This window comes from Hemitrygon akajei, chromosome 26, assembly GCF_048418815.1.
Source record: "Hemitrygon akajei chromosome 26, sHemAka1.3, whole genome shotgun sequence".
Lineage (NCBI taxonomy): Eukaryota > Metazoa > Chordata > Chondrichthyes > Myliobatiformes > Dasyatidae > Hemitrygon > Hemitrygon akajei.
This window is the reverse complement of record NC_133149.1, coordinates 30874431-30888383: the sequence shown is the minus strand read 5'-3', so window position 1 is coordinate 30888383 and position 13953 is coordinate 30874431.

Sequence of the window (13953 nt, the reverse complement as noted above, 5' to 3'; positions counted from 1 at the left end):
TGGTCAGATTATATAATAGGTATTCCCAGGAAAATTTGGACTAACTAGGACCTGAAATACTATTCATACTGTCCAAAAAAATGCACACCAAGTTTAGCCAAAAGTGTTTTGCCATTTTGTGTCTTCTGCATTCCATATACTTAAACCCACTTATTCCAGCAAGTAAAACACTACTGTAAATTTATGCCAAACATTCTAACCATTAGAGAGCAAGTAAGAGATTTCTCAAGTCATGGGCATTTTCTCAACAAAGTTTAATTTTTCCTGGAAACTGGCTAGAAGAACTCTTAATCTTGTACACCTGAAATTGTTCACTTGATGGTGTGCGTGAGACCCTCTAAAGTGTTCCCCTCTTACTGAAAGAACGTGTGTAGCTGCACTGAGTGGGGCAAGTGTAAATACCACCTCATGTTAGGAATCCAGTGGATCATCTTTTACCAGGTGTCTATGAATACTTCCAGCTTCTGTTGCTTGACATTTGAGGACATGCATTTGATCCAAAAAAAACTACCCACTCTCTTCTCCAGTGATAACTAAAGTGCAGCCATAACAATATTCGCAAATAGCTGGAGTATATTTTTAGATATTGTTAAAGATAATTGACATTGTTGAACAGTATGGAGCAAGCAGGTAATCATTTCTTTGTTCTCAGATATCCAGGTGACATTAGCATATATGTTTGGATTCTCATCAAAGCAGTTTTTTCAGCTCTTTGACTTTCCCAGAACTTAGATTTATCCAAGCATAACCTAACCCAAGGAAGTCCTTCTATTAATAAAAGAAAAATGTACCAAGTTAAAAAAATATTTACAGTTATTACAATAATGCATTTCACAGACAAATTATTTTTTCCATGTGGTATAAAGAAGTGAAAGAGTCTGTCTCCCTGCACATTCATTAAGGGAAAGAATTGAAAAGGGGCCTCTATTAATTACACCGGAACACAGCAGCATGATACTATTGTTATTTTCAAACTTTGCCTGCTTTTTCTTTAGTAATACTCTTAACATTGAAAACCTTTCTAAACATTGTATCTATTTGGACAGCTGTTGCTGTAGTTAGGGTTATGGTCAATAATAAAAAAAATCAACAAATCTTTCTGATTCAGTTGCCTTATTTTCTTTAATACGTCTAAGTATTTATTCTGCTGTTTATCCTCAAACTCTTGATCTCTTCTTATGTCCTATATCTACAGGCAGGATTTAGAATTAACAGCACTCTTGTACAAAACTTGAACAAAGAACTCTCATATCACTTTAAACACCTGAGTATTCAGCAAATTAATTCAACCAATATGAACAATTGTTGTTTCCCTCCTGGTGACAAGTTTCAATCTGATGTGGAAAACAAGTTTGCACAGTTCCAATATTAATTTCCTTTCCTGACATCTGGCAGGTTCATAGGTAGGAAAGCTGAAGTGGTAGTTTCAAAGCTATTATTCAGTTCAGCTCAGTTCCTGGTCTTTGTGAGAAATAATCTGAAAGATTGCGAAGAAAATCCACAAGACTTGAGAAATCTCCATTTTGTTTTCTGGTGCTTTGACTGTAACATTCTGGGCATAACACTTCTCTTTAGATTCACCTAAACCATTAGATGGAACTCAGTGAGACAGCAGACAAAGGTCTGAGTGTACCAGATTGATGGCATAGTACATTTGCAACTTTATATCATGGATGGAGACCAGATATAAGTGAGTTCTTCAGCCACCAAGAGACAAGATTCAATTTTATTTGTCATGTATACATTGAAATATACAGTGAAATGTGTCATTTACATTAACAACCAACACACCTGATGGTGTTCTTGGGCAGCCCGCAAGTTTCGCCACATATTCTGCTGCCAACATAGTCACTTCCCTTTAAGAAATGCAGACTGGCTAGAAACTGGGTCTCCCTGCTATGATGATAATCCAAAGAAACTTTGCCAAATGCAGGTAATGTGTAAGTGAGTAGGCAGCATGAAGTTGTTTGTCCTTCTACACTGGACACAAAAGAGACCGCTGCCTTTGCACCCATTTTCAGGGGCAATTTAATTTCCTTCCCCATTAGATTAACTAAACTATATTCATTTTGTGACAATGTCTTCTAAAACATGGGATTGATAAATTCCTACATTTTCAATTATATATTCATCTAGTTCATGGCAAGACACTGGTATTTTCAATCATAGTATCACAACAGCACAGAAATTTTACAAAGCAAAAATTAGTCAGAAGATAGAGGATTGGGAAGTTTTTAAAAAACCTACAGAGAGCAACTAAAAAGTCATTAGAAGGGAAAAGATGAAATATGAAAGCAAGCTAGCAAATAATATCAAAGTGGATAGTAAAAGTTTTTTCAAGTATGTTAAAAATAAAAGAGACATGAAAATGGATATAGGACCACTAGAAAATAAGGCAGGAGAAATAATAATGGGGGAGAGGAGAAGGCTGATGAACTAAATGAGTATTTTGTGTCAGTCTTCATTGTGGAAGACACTAGCAGTGTGCCCGATGTTGTAGTGTGTGAAGGAAGAGAAGTGGGTTCAGTTTCTGTTACAAGTTAGAAGGTGCTCAAAAGGTTAAAAGACCTAAGGTACATAAGTCACCTGGACCAGATGAACTGCACCCTAGGGTTCTGAAAGGGGTAGAATTAGATATTATGGTAGCAATAGAAATGATCTTTCAAAAACCATTGTACTCTGGCATGGTGCCAGAGGACTGGAAAATTGCAAACGTTACTCCACTCTTTAAGAAAAGAGGAAGGCAGCAGAAAGAAAATTATAGTCCAGTTAGCCTGACCTCAGTGGTTGGGAAGGTGTCAGAGTCAGTTGTTAACGATGAGGTAATGAAGTATTTGGTGACACAGGACAAGATAGTACAAAATCAGCATGGTTTCCTTCAAGGAAAATCCTGCCTGACGAACCTGTTGGAATTCTTTGAAGCGATTACAAGTAGGATAGATAAAGGAGAGGCAGTGGATGTTGTATATTTGGACCTTCGGAAGGCCTCTGACAAGGTGCCACACATGAGGCTGCTTACCAAGTTAAGAGCCCATGGTATTACAGGAAAGTTACTAACATGGTTAGAGCTTTGGCTGATTGGTAGGAGGCAGTGAGTGGGAATAAAATGATCCTTTTCTGGTTGTCTACCAGTGAATAGTGGTGTTCTGAACCACTTCTTTTTATGCTGTATATAAATGATTTAGATAATGGAGTAGATGGCTTTGTTGCCAAATCAAGAATCTAATTGCACAAGGAAATATTGAGGGCAAGGTCTAGAAACTTAATGATTAATTTTGAAGGGATGATGGTATTGAATTCTGAGCTGTAGCCGATGAAGAGCATGCAGATGTATGCATCTTTGCTGTCCAGGTGTTTCAGAGTTGATTGAAAAGCCAATGAGATGGCATCTGTTGTGGACCTGTTGCTTTAGTCGACAATTTGGAGTGGTTCTCAGGCAGGAATTGATATACTTCATCACCAACCTCTCAAAACACTTCATCACTGTGGATGTAAGTGCTACTGGACAACAGTCATTGAGGTAGGTCACCACGTTCTTCTTGGGCTCTGGTATAATTGAAACATAGAAACATAGAAAACCTACAGCACAATACAGGCCCTTCGGCCCACAAAGCTGTGTCGAATATGTCCTTACCTTAGAAATTACTTAGGGTTACCCATAGCCCTTTATTTTTCTGAGCTCCATGTACCTGTCCAGGAGTCTCTTAAAAGATCCTATCATATCTACCTCCACCACTGTCGCCAGCAGCCCATTCCACGCACTCACCACTCTCTGAGTAAAAAAAAACTTACCCCTGACATCTCCTCTGTACCTACTTCCAAGACTGCTTGAAGCAGGTGGGTACCCCAGTCTGCCAATACGAGAGGTTAAAGATCTCAGTGAACACTCCAGCCAGTTGATCAGGATAGGGCTTTAGTACTTGGCCAGGTACTCCACCTGGGTGGGATGCTTTTCGTCGATTTACCCTCTTAAAGGCAATTAATGTGTTAGCCTCAGAAACTGAAATCATAGGATCATCAGGGGCTGTGGGAGTTTGTGATGGTTCCTCCATATTTTCAAGGTCAAAACAAGCATTGAGCTCATTTGGAAGTGAAGTCCTGCTGTTGCCTCTGTTGCTTGATTTAAAAGATGTCATAGCATTCAGGCCCTGCAACAACTGTTGAGCATCCTTTGTTCATTCAGCTTTAATCCGGAATTGCCACTTTGCCTGTGAGATGGCTTTCTGGATATTGTACCTGGACCTCTTGTAACTCTCTTGGTCACCAGACTTGAATGCCTCTGATCTGGCCCTCAGCAGATTGCAGATCTCATGGTTCATCCAGGGCTTCTGATAGGGGAAGACTCTGACTCCAAAATCTTTAAAATATAGTACCATGGAAACTTAATGCCCTTTCACCAAAGGTACCCACAGCCCCAGACTGAATTATTACAGAAAATTTCCACTAATGATGCCAGGGAGTCAGTCAAAACTGAAAAAAAAAATCTTTTCTAGGTTAAGTGCATCAAGAAGTTAATATTTAGAATTATCTAATTTATGAAGTATTTGAAAACTAGTAATTTTTTCTGTACAAAAAGAAAAAAAATACTTGAATCACTCAGTACATGTGAAAGGAGAATCGGGGTTAACTTTTCCTCAAATTTCATCAGAATTGTTTCTGCTAATATTTTTCAGTTAATTAAAAATATTCCTTGATAATTAAGAATGATAACCTGGTGTGGTTTTATTAACATGGCTGAAAATATATTCATCACTAAAAATAGATTTTTAATTTATCCATACATTAAAAATGCTTATATTTCCATGATGAACACATTTTCAAGTATGCTAGAATAAACATGCATGCTTTTCAGTGTTAAATGCAATAAAGAATATTTTAACACAAGGGAAATATTTTCAATTTCCTTCTAAGACACGGTCTGATTGGACAATTTAACACTGTGATTATAAAAATAAGCCTGAGCAGAAATTTGAAACACCAATTTGATCTGAATTCCAAAGCAATTTTAATACAATTTGCCCAATCTTACTGTGTTGCAAATTAATAAATTGCAACATAATTTATAAATATGGATTGGATGATATGGAAATAAATATAAAATGTAAATTCTAAAAATATGAGAATGGTGAATGAGTGAAAAAAAATCAACAACAATCAAGAAACTCATAGAGTCATAGAATAGTACAGCACAGAAACAAACCTTTTGGCCCATCTAGTCTGTGCTGAAACTGCCTGGTCACATCAACTTGAACCGGGACCACACCACTCCATACCTCTCCCATCCATCTATCCAAACTTCTCTTAAATGTTTAAATTGAGCTTGCATGCACCACTTGTGTTGGCAGCTTGTTTCACACTCTCTCCACCCCTCTGAGTGGAAAAGGTCCCCTCATGTTCCCCTTAAACTTATCACCTTTCACCCTTAACCCATGACCTCTTGTTATATTCCCACCCAACCTCAGTGGAAAAAGCCTGCTTGCATTCTTGTTTGCTTCCTTGGCTCTACTAAGGATACCCAGAGCATCATGTCCAATATCTAAGATCTATGTAAATAACACTGCAAATTTTGTTATGATCTGAAAAATAAAACATATTTTCTGACATAATAATCCAAGTAAATTGATTAAACCTAAGTAGTATTATTGTAGGCAGACTATACTCCTTTCATATAGAAATTGTACAGATTTATTTATAAATGAACAATCGTTGAAATATACACAGAAATGTGGTCTCAGAATAAATAATAGGCTGCTCTGTATCCCCACGACCATTGGCAATGAGTTAAATTTGATCTCTTCCGTTGCCCTTTCTCTGCATTAATTTGGGTTAGGAAACTGACAGAGCCTTTTTCAATCACAGCAGAGCTTGTTAAGAGTATTAATCAGTGGAAAGGTCAACAGCAACATATTGATTACAATATATTGATCCTGTGGATCAATAAAGTTCACTATAAGCTTAGTCGGGATGTCTTCTTGCTTTGTATATTGACTGCATAAAATGACCAGATGCTGACGGACAGCATGGCCCTGAGCTTTGTTAACATGAAAGGATAAGTTAAACTTAAACATCAGTTTCTACTAAATTGACAAATCTACCAGCCAATATCAACAAGTTCAGTAAACAGCTGGAGGAAACACATAGTGTACACTATTTTGATTTTATTCATATATAATACATATTTTTCGTAAAATTGTAAACATTTCTGGTAACATAGAGTGCAAAAACTTGTAAAATAATTTAAATATTATTTGGAAAGTATGTATCACAGATTATGGAGCAGACAACAACACACACAAAATGCTGGTAGAACAGAGCAGGCTAGGCAGCATCTATAGGGAGAAGCACTGTCGACGTTTCGGGCCGAGACCCTTCGTCAGGACTAACCGAAAGGAAAGATAGTATGGAGCAGATATTGAATAACCCATTAGAATATGCATTGCATTATGGACCTGTTGTAGTTCTCCCTTGGGTCTTTGCTGTTGCATAACCACCCCAACACTTCATGTATGGACACCTCTTACAAATGGCCAGTCATAATCTTTTCATCACTGCCACTCAGACGTGTTCTGCATCTACTGAAACTGACCAGCACCTAATTGGTGTCCTGAATATGTCTCCGAGAGTGTGTACCGAATGCAGCCGTGGCTGGTATTGACTGTCAGGCTCAGGGAGTACTGACAACATAGCTCAGATCTGGGGATTTCTTCTCACTGAGGCTAGATATGGTGATCTGGGTATCTTGTATGGAGTGAAAAAAGCAAACAAGGGTCAACAATGAGGCATGAATAGGAGGAGGAGAGATCAATGTTCTCAGTGACACCTTGAGAACCAGTTTCCAGCACCTAAAACAGTTCATGTGTAGTCACGCTCAATAAAAACAGCATGAAGGCCCATCCACCACTAACAGGACTTAAGAAAAAACTCCAACATGAGCAGATGTATCTTACAGCTGCCACATACTGCCCACTATTGATCACATAATACACATAGACTCTTCAACACATTCATTTGATGTTTTTTTTCTCTCTTGTAGGAGAAAATGGAATGCAGGCTGTATGGGTGGAGGTCTTATGACAGGCACAAGCTGTGCTGTCCAGCAGGACGAGTTCTAGTAGTCATCAGTGCAGCTTTCACAGAGACAGTGAGTAACAGAGATATGGAGATCATGGCTGGTGTTATTGTGATCAATAGTAATTCCACTTCAACTTCACCCCTCAGTCTCTTCAGCCCTATAGTTGTGTCTGCCCCTCTCCTCAGCATCATTACACCTCAGCCCTTTTCATATTTTGGAGAATCAAAGAATACTTACTGTCTCTCTGGCTCTGGTCGTATTGTCCTTACGGCACGACCAGTAACCCAGAATGTAACCAGAAGTATCGTTCTTTGTCAACTAGTATCTACCTATCCATTTTCATATCATAGCTTCCATTCCCTACCCTTTTCTGCTTTCTGTATGGTCCATTCCTTCTGTGAGCCCTTGTTTTGTTCATTCCTGCCCACACACCTCACTGTGAACCCTGACATTTACCCAGCAACATTTGTCCTCACACCTCCTCCTTTGCCACCATCCGTGTGATACACCATCAATAACTCACTCTGAGACGTAAGAAGCGAGATATCGGCTTTTATTGACTGGAAGAATGAACAACACTACATCCTGGAGAATGAGGCCGGGCATCAGGCCTCAATCGCCTTTATACAGGGGTTTGTGGGAGGAGCCACAGAAGCAGTCAGCAGGGGTCTGTGGGAGGAGCCACAGGAGCAGTCCAGACAGGTATATGTAGTTCACCACACCGTGACCCATACAGAGCCTTCCAGATGAGGCAAAGGTTCACCTGAACCTCCACCAACCTTGCCTACAGCATTTGGTGTGTATGATAAGGCCTGCTCTACATTGTTGAGACCAAGTATAGACTTGGTGACCATTTTGTGGAACACCTACGCTCTGTCTACAATGGGCACAACTAGCAGAGCCATTGCCTCCTGGTGCCAGCCCTTGGCTGTTGTCTCTGTGGACTTTGAACATTCTCCCTTTGACCGTGCGTGTTTCCTCCAGATGCTCAACTTTCCTCCAATATTCCAAAAGCCTGTAGGTTAGCAGGTTAATTGGCCACTGTCAACTGTCTTATTTGGCAGGTGAATGTAAAATCTCTGGTAAGGTTTTAAGAAATTGTGAGAAAAATAGAAATGTAGGGTTAGTGTGAATGGGTGTTTGATGGTTGGTGTGCATTTGGTTTCTGAATTGTACCTATCTATGGCTCTCTGTCTCATAAACCGTTGGACTGTTGGGGACAGGTCTCCTGGCCAGAGTCCTTTCCTCCATCCTCCTACAGTCTTATGTACAAGGGAGGTCTCACCCTTGAACTCTCCTCTAATCAGGACCAGTGCGACCACAACTAAAGCTTCAAAGAAACATTCTCACAGCTGTCCTGATGCCCTGCAGCTCCTCATGTCCCTGTGGCTGTTCTGACTGACTCCCAAGAAGGTAATTTAACCCTTTCAATAGGGCAGGTGCATGACACCCTACATGCTTATTGTTCCACATGACTCATTCTCAAGGGGAATCACTTATGGCTTGTACAAGCATTAAAGACTCCTTTGTAAACCCTGCTTACTTCATGTGTGTATGTGATATGTTTATACATCTGTGCGATTGAAGATTGTACAGAATGTTCCTTCTGTACCACTTGCCTATAGCAACTAGTTTTAAATTCAGTTTCACAATTCAGCACAGTAGCACATTTGGTATGCAATTAGATTTTTTTGTTCATTTTAAACTACAATAAAAAATGTCTGGTTACAACTTTAAAATAATCAGTCATAAAGTTCTATATTTACAGCATATTGAAATCACTTGAATATTGTTCTTGCATTAACTATACCATAAGAAGCACTCAAATGAATTAATCTCCTATAATTCACTGCTTGCCATTTATTATCCCATCTACAATCAATGCTTTTCGTGCAATGCAAGACTGCAAAATATTCTTTGGTGATAAATGCACTAAAAAAGTATAACAGGGCAATTGAGAACTCTTCACAAAAAAAGATAATGAATCAAAGATTCACTTTATCTTTGATTTGACAATCTGGGAATTACTTTAAAATATAAAATGTGTGATCAATTAAAATAATTTCAGATCTTTTTTATCTTTTCCCTAGTCCGATATAGATCCAGGCAAGTGTTAATGTAGAACCAAGAAAATGCACGATAGCTTTACTTGTATTTACCAAGCTGATCATTAATAGAGAATTATGTTAAATTAAACAATAATTTATTCCCAATGTAACATTCTATTATCTCTCTATTAAGGCATTTTCAGATTGCGATGACTCTAATATTGTTACAGTAGTACCAGACAAATTGACATGAGGGATCATAGATAATTATACCAGCCTAATTACTTATATAGTTTAAGATCAGGAGGCTTTATTAGTAGAAATAGGATTGGATAAACTGTAATATGAGTAATTAAAGCATTGGATTTCACTTCTTACTGCCATACCACAAAGACACAATAGATGAAACAAAGACCCAAGATGTAAGCAATATCTACAATAAGTGACCAATTAGCTGTGCCATAGCAAGAAGAGCTTATTTTTTGTATTCTGGATGAATTAAAAATATTTAAGAAGTGTTCATCTAAGCATAAACCCATTAATATTTACATATTTTTCAGCTAAGTCTCAAAATTGAAGATTTGCTTCCACTCCATTTCAATGGGTTCTGACACCACTAATAATCAGCAGACTCTGCCATAGATGGAGAGCAGTTGCTTGATGAGGCAAATACAAGGGAATTCTGAGAGGCTACTGCTGTCAAATAGAAAATTATTTAAATCAAGAAAGTTTAGGATTTACTTCCCTATTTAATATCTTTGCAGATAAGCTACGAAAAAAGACATGTCACACTTTGCCAGCAAAAGTATTCAGCCGCAAAGGCACAGCTTATCAGCTGCAAAGGGACCTCTACATTCTTATTGGACTGGCTCACAGTCAGCTGGAAGAAGATCTAATCAGCTTTTTTTGTTGCAAAGAACTTGGTCATCTTATCAGTGGATCTGCAGAACTGCCACCAAAATGCCACTCCTTTCTCTCCTCATGAGAAATGAACAGCACTTTCTCTGAGAGGGTGGAGGAGCAACACCTCATATTCCATCTGGGTAACCTCCAACCTGATGCCATGAACATCTCTAACTTCCGGTAATTTTCCCCCACCCTCCTACCTCCCCCCTTAACCTGACTTCATATATCACCTTCTAGCTTGTACTCCATCTCCTCCCACCACCTTCTTATTCTGGATTCTTCTCCCTTCCTTTCCAGTCCTGAGGAAGTTCTCAGACCAAAATGCCAACTGATTGATTATTCTTTTCTATAGATGCTCCCTGATCTTCTGAATTCCTCCAAAATTTTACGTGTTACTTTGGATTTGCAGCATCTGCAGAATCTACTGTGTTTATCATTACAGTCTGTTGAGCTGTCAGCTGAAAATATTAACTGTTTATCTTAAACATGAGAAATTCTGCAGATGCTCAAAAACTAAAGCAACACACACAAAAAATTGGAGGAACTCAGTGGGTCAGGCAGCATCTATGGAAATGAATAAACAATCAACATTTTGGGCCGAGACCCTTCTTCAGGACTGGAGAGGAAGGGGGAAGATGCCAGAATAAGAAGATGAGAGAAGGGGAAGGAGGATAGCTAGAAGGTGATAGGTGAAGCCAGGTGGGTGGAAGAAAGAAAGGAATTTGATAGGGGGGAGAGTGGACCAGAGGAGAAAGGGAAGGAAGAAGGGAGCTGGAGGAAGGTAATAGGCAGGTGAGAAGAGGTAATTGGCCAGAGTTGAGAATAGAAGAAGAGGGGAGGGGAAGGGATTTTTTTTTTACCAGAAGGAGACATTGATATTCATGCCTCTAGGTTGGAGATTACCCAGACGGAATATACAGTAAGTGTCACAACCACGGATTCGGCAGCGCAGTAGATACGGCAATTGCACTCATGAATATGCACATGTCAGCTAATTATTATTTCATTGTGATAGTATTTAACTCCATTCATTCCATCATAGTGTTTGTTGAGATTTGAACCCAGCACAGCAACGCTTCGCTGCCTGTTTGCATTCGGCCTTGCCTGAGAAATTGGACCGTTGAGTCAACTGACTCTGAAGTCTAGCGGTATTCATTTAATAGTTAATATTCTTTTCAGCCGCGGCATAGGCTTGATTTTCCATTTGAGAGTTTAAGTTAATGGCCCTGTTTGGTCTGGCATTTATTGTTTTATTTTCCCTTTAACACTGTTCACATTAAAGTTTGTGAACTATTGACTCACTTCAGTGTCTCTCATTCTGTACTTGGGCCATATCCCAATCAGGTGACAATAAGGTATTGCTCCTCCACCCTGAGGGTGGCCTCATTGTGGCACAAGAGGAGGGCATGGACCGACATGTTGGAACGGGAATGGGAATGGGAATGGGAATTGAAATGTTTGGCCACTAGGAGTTTCTGCTTTTGGCGGTTGGAGCAGAGGTGCTCGACAAAGTGGTTCCCCATTTTAATATGCCTCTCACCAATATAGAGGAGGCCGCATCGGGAGCAATCAACACAATACATGACTCCAGCAGATTTGCAGGTGAAGTGTTGCCTCACATGGAAGGACTGTTTGGGGCCGTGAATGGCAGTGACGGAGGAAGTGAATGGGCAGGTGTAGTACTTTGGCCGCTTGTAGGGATAAATGCTATGAGGGAGATTAGTGAGGAGGGATGAATGGACAAGGGAATCAAAGAGGGAGCGATATCTGCAGAAAGCAGGGGGGAGGGAAGTAAAGATATGTTTGGTGGTAGGATCCCTTTGGAGATGGCAGAAGTTGCAGAGAATGGTGTGTTGGATGTGGAGGCTCATGCGTGGTAGGTAAGAACAAGAGGAACTCTATCATTGTTAAGGCGGTGGAAAGATGTCTTGGACAGGAAAGTCACATCCTGGTGTGGTGGAGACAAAGGAACTGAGAAAAGGGAATGACATTTTTACAGGAGACATAGTGGGAAGAGCTGTCGTCAAGATAACCATGGAAATCAGCAGGTTTATAAAAGATATTGGTCGACAGTTTGTCTCCAGAGATGGAGACAGAGAGATCAAGAAACGGAAGGAAGGTGTCAGAAATGATTTATCTTTCCACAGCTGCTGCCTAAACTGGTTATTGCTTCCAGCATTAAACTGGATTATTATTTAATAATTCTCTACACAACTAGAAATGGTAGTACTTGTCTCATAATTCATATTATGTTCCTTAGCTGATTTGATGTTTGTATTTCCTAAAGATCTGTAAAGGAGAAATTATCCTCAGAATTATATGCCCATTTCAACAACTATACTTTCACCCAAACTCATATATTAGCATGTGGACATAATCAAGTTGAGAATTATATTGATCTTACATAATATCTTTCTCCTTTAACCATGACAACTGAAGTTTAGGCTGTTTACCATTTATTGTACATCATCACACAATGCATGGTTCATGGATTCATACACACCAACACCAGGGATTTTGGCAAATTACCCATCATTGACCAAACTTTTGGACAGTTAACAAAGAATGCAATTGTTGGAGGTAGCATTTGAACAACTTGAATTTAAGTCAAAGTATGTTAAGATTTGCTTGCATTATCATTTCCCTCGATGATAAAGAGAGTATAGCTGTTTATGGTAGCAGTTCCAACCTTTTTCAATAATAATGCTGCTTCTTCACAATTGGTAAAAATGTAACTGCTCCCAACCCCTATTCATTCTTTATAACATCACAGACTATTCCTTTTAAAGTGTCAGGCAGTCCCAGAAATTCCACGCAGACAGGGCAACTTGCACGTTGAATACAGGCAGGAGGTATGTGATCTTGAAGATGCACACTTTTTAGGAACAGCTTCTTCCCCTCCATCATCAGACTTCTGAATGGTCCATGAACATTACCTCACTAATCCTCTTTTGCACTATTTATTTATTTTATATTTATTGTAACATACTAATTTACAAAGCCAGGTGTGTAAAAAGGGCTTGAAGGATCACTGGGGACCCGAGTCACCACAATCACAAATTGTTCCAACTGCTACCATCTGGGAGACGGTACCGCAGCATAAAAGCCAGGACCAACAGGCTCTGGGACAGCTTCTTCCACCAGGCCATCAGACTGATTAATTCATGCTGATACAATTGTATTTCTATGGTATATCGACTGTCCTGTTGTACATACTATTTATTACAAGTTGCAGATTTAGATAGAGATGTAACGTAAGGATGTAAATAATAAAGTCAATTCAATTCATTTCAATTCAATTTTATGTCTTGCTCTGTACTGCTGCCAAAAAAAATCAACAAATTTCACGATGTATGTCAGTGCTTACAAATCTGATTCTGATTTGATGAGGCCACACTCAGGTTGAAGGAGCAACACCTCAAATTCTGTCTGAGTAGCTTCCAACCTGATGACATGAACATCAAACTTCCAGTAATTCACCTCCTCCTCCCTCTTCTCTCCTTTTCCACTCTCCATTCTAGTTCCCCTTTTATCCATTCTCTTCTCTTCTCCTCACCTGCCAATCACCTCCCCCTGGTGCCCTTCCTCCTTCCATTTCTCCCATGGTCCACTCTTCTCTCTTAGCAGATTCTTCCTAGCAGATTTACCTTTTCCACCTATCATCTCCCAGTTTTTCACATCATCCTCCTCCCCATCATCATTCCTCCTTCTTCCCATCAACTAGCTTTACTTAGCACCTGCCACTCGTACTTCTTCCCCTTCTCCTATCTTCTCATTCTGGCTTCTACCCACTTCCTTTCCATTCCCAATGAAGGGTCACAGCCTGAAACGTCGACAGTTCATTCCTCTCCATATATGCTGTCTGATCTCTGAGTTTCTCCAGCATTTTGTGTGTGTTGAACTGGATTTTCAGCTGCTGTAGAATCC